Source organism: Aquarana catesbeiana, linkage group LG12 (genome assembly GCF_042186555.1).
Source record: "Aquarana catesbeiana isolate 2022-GZ linkage group LG12, ASM4218655v1, whole genome shotgun sequence".
NCBI classification, from domain to species: domain Eukaryota; kingdom Metazoa; phylum Chordata; class Amphibia; order Anura; family Ranidae; genus Aquarana; species Aquarana catesbeiana.
Window position 1 is genome coordinate 2,662,259 of NC_133335.1, and position 3,507 is coordinate 2,665,765.

The window sequence follows — 3,507 nt, forward strand, 5'->3', positions numbered from 1 at the left end:
TGAGTTCCTTTGGAACAATCATGCGTTTTTGGTCCTGATAGACTTCAATGGGAGAGCCCGAAAAACGCAGGTACAAACACGCACAAAATGCACCGAGTCTTAAGGATAAGGACTCCCCTGAGAAAGGCACCTCCAGGCAGCTGCTGGCAGGTTCTCCCTCTCTGAGCAGCCTCCACGTTGAGGTTTTTCCGTGTCCTTCACATGTATTCAGCAGCAGGTTGGCAGTGACAACTCTTTTTTTTTAATTTACATGATGCAGAATGGTGACCTTATCTCCCTCTCTTGTATCCCAGGACGACAAACGCAAACAAATATTACCCTGAACTTCAACTTGACTAAAGGTGCAGCTCACTTCTCATTATCCAAACAAGCTAAAGTCCAGCTGATCGAAACTGTACAACCAGATAAAAGCTCCCTGCAGGCTCTTCCTCCACTTCTGCTCCCGGTCTCTCTTCCGCCATGGCGTCCACCGACACCGAGGAGAAACTCGTCTGCTCCAACTGCCACAACACCAGCGAGGATCCGCTGAAGGTGAAATGTGAACACAACTTCTGCTGGGTCTGCATTGACTGCGTGCTGGACACCCAGAAAGGCTCCGGAGGGTTTAAGTGCCTGGAGTGCCAGGGGGGAGAGTCATCAGCACCCTATAATGCAAAGGGCTGTTAGCCTCCTGAGCAGGTCGGAGTTCCTCCAAAGTTCTCCCACTGAGCGAAGCAGGATCTTCTGCACTTACTGCGTCACCAGTCAGGTACCGGCGGTGAAGTCTTGTCTGATGTGCGAAGCGTCTCTGTGTGACGTCCACTTGCAAGTCCACAGCAAGTCAGCCGAGCACATCCTACTTGAGCCCACCACTCACTTAGCCAACCGGAAATGCTCCAGCCACAAGAAGATCCTGGAGTATTACTGCATGGAGGACCATACTTGTATCTGCGTGTCCTGCCTGCTGTTCGGGCCTCACCAGGGGCACCGCGTGGAAACCCTGGACATGGTCTCCGACAAGAAGAAGGAGCGGCTGAGAATTTTTCTGAAAAGCTTGACCTCCAAGAGAGAGGAGACCGAGAAAAGAGTGAAGAGTGGGCAGGAGCGCAAGAAAGAGGCCCAGGAAAAAGCGGCCTCGGTGACGGACAGGGTCAGCTCCCTGTTCAGAGACATCCGCAGACAGCTGGACACCCTGGAGAAGAGAGTCCATGCTGAGATTTCCAGGCAGGAGGATCAGGTGTCTCTCTCCGTCTCCAGTCTGATCCAACAGATGGAAGTCAAGAACCAGGAGCTTTCCAGGAAGATCCAACACCTGGAAGAGCTGTGTGACATGGCGGACTCCTTCATGGTCATCCAAGAAGAGGAATCTGAGAGCGAGGCCTTTCGTGACTCAGAGGAAGAGAACGACAGCAGAGAGAGATATTATAAAGAGATTTGGAAGAGAGGCCTAGATGAGGGGTTGATCTCTGTCAGCGTACACACAGGCCTGTCCAGTATAGTCACCAACGTCAGGAAGAGGCTCAATCTGCAAGGGGCCACCGACATATTACTGGACATGAACAGCGCTGGGAACGACGTACACATATCCGGGGACCTGAAAACTGCCACCTGGTCACACATCAACCAGGACCGCGCCGATCTGCCGGGGAGGTTCCAGTACGACCAAGTCCTGAGCACCAAAAACTTCTCCTCCGGGCGACATTACTGGGAGGTGGAGACCAGCGATTCTGGGGTGTGGTTCTTAGGGGTGAGTTACCCCTACTATCAACAGGAAGGGGGCGCCAGTCATGGATCGGGGACAATGACAAGTCTTGGTGTCTGCGCAGATACGATAACGTCCAATATTCCGTCATACATGACGGGAAGTGGATCCAGTTACCCCACACTGTGTCCTGCCAGTTGCTGGGGATCTACATGGATTATGAGGCCGGGCAACTGTCCTTCTACGAGCTCTGCGACCCGATCCGCCACCTCCACACCTTCTCCGCCACCTTCATCGAGCCCCTCCATGCTGCATTCAGCGTCTACAAGTCATGGGTACGGATCAGAAGCTAGAAATGGCCCTATAGGAATAACCCAATACCCTTCCAGACAGTTCCTCGGGAGCTCCCAGTGATCACCAACAATCCCGCCTATGAGACATGCTGGGCTTTGTGGTTCTTCAGCAGGTAGAACTTGGCAGGTTTAATGGTTAACATTGTTTTCAAAGATTCATCATCTTAATCTACACTAAAGGCTGGAAATCAAGTCCCCCCCCCCACACATTACTGCTATAAAGTGTATTCATGGCCAAAACTTATGGAAGGGTTAATAATCCCTCTCAGGGTTTTGATGTCTGTGCCCTCTGGGGACGTCTCCCTTTACTTCCTATCCTGAAGATGTGAGGAAATCTACCTAAACTCAGGGTATATCCCATCTAAAACAGTTGTCACCTGAAAATTGCATCTGTTGCTTTATTTGCAGCTTTAATATTTCATATAATTTTTAGTCTTGGTGACAATGGTGACCTGGAAGATCAGAAAGGGTCAATCTCTCCAGCATTTACTTGGGTGTAGACATGGACTGACAGTGTCTGATACATCTTCTGGGGGGTAGACATGGACTGACAGTGTCTGATACATCTTCTGGGGGGTAGACATGGACTGATGGTGTCTGATACATCTTCTGGGGGGTAGACATGGACTGATGGTGTCTGATACATCTTCTGGGGGGGTAGACATGGACTGATGGTGTCTGATACATCTTCTGGGGGGTAGACATGGACTGATGTGTCTGATACATCTTCTGGGGGGGTAGACATGGACTGAGGGTGTCTGATACATCTTCTGGGGGGTAGACATGGACTGATGGTGGTCTGATACATCTTCTGGGGGGTAGACATGGACTGATGGTGTCTGATACATCTTCTGGGGGGTAGACATGGACTGAGGGTGTCTGATACATCTTCTGGGGGGGGTAGACATGGACTGACGGTGTCTTATACATCTTCTGGGGGGTAGACATGGACTGGACAGTGTCTGATACATCTTCTGGGGGGTAGACATGGACTGATGTGTCTGATACATCTTCTGGGGGGTAGACATGGACTGACAGTGTCTGATACATCTTCTGGGGGGTAGACATGGACTGATGTGTCTGATACATCTTCTGGGGGGGTAGACATGGACTGAGGGTGTCTGATACATCTTCTGGGGGGTAGACATGGACTGATGGTGTCTGATACATCTTCTGGGGGGGGGGGGGGGGGTAGACATGGTCTGATGGTGTCTGGTCTGATACATCTTCTGGGGGGGGGGACATGGACTGATGGTGTCTGATACATCTTCTGGGGGGGGGACATGGACTGATGGTGTCTGATACATCTTCTGGGGGGGGGGGGGGGGGTAGACATGGTCTGATGGTGTCTGATACATCTTCGGGGGGGGGGGGGGGTAGACATGGTCTGATGGTGTCTGATACATCTTCTGGGGGGTAGACATGGACTGATGGTGTCTGATACATCTTCTGGGGGGGTAGACATGGACTGAG

At 51.5% G+C, this 3,507-nt stretch overlaps 1 pseudogene; it reads left to right on the plus strand.

Annotated features, from left to right (window-relative positions):
* The first annotated feature begins 347 nt into the window (after positions 1–347).
* On the plus strand, positions 348–2,695 carry LOC141113814 (E3 ubiquitin/ISG15 ligase TRIM25-like; annotated as a pseudogene).
* The last annotated feature ends 812 nt before the right edge of the window (positions 2,696–3,507 follow it).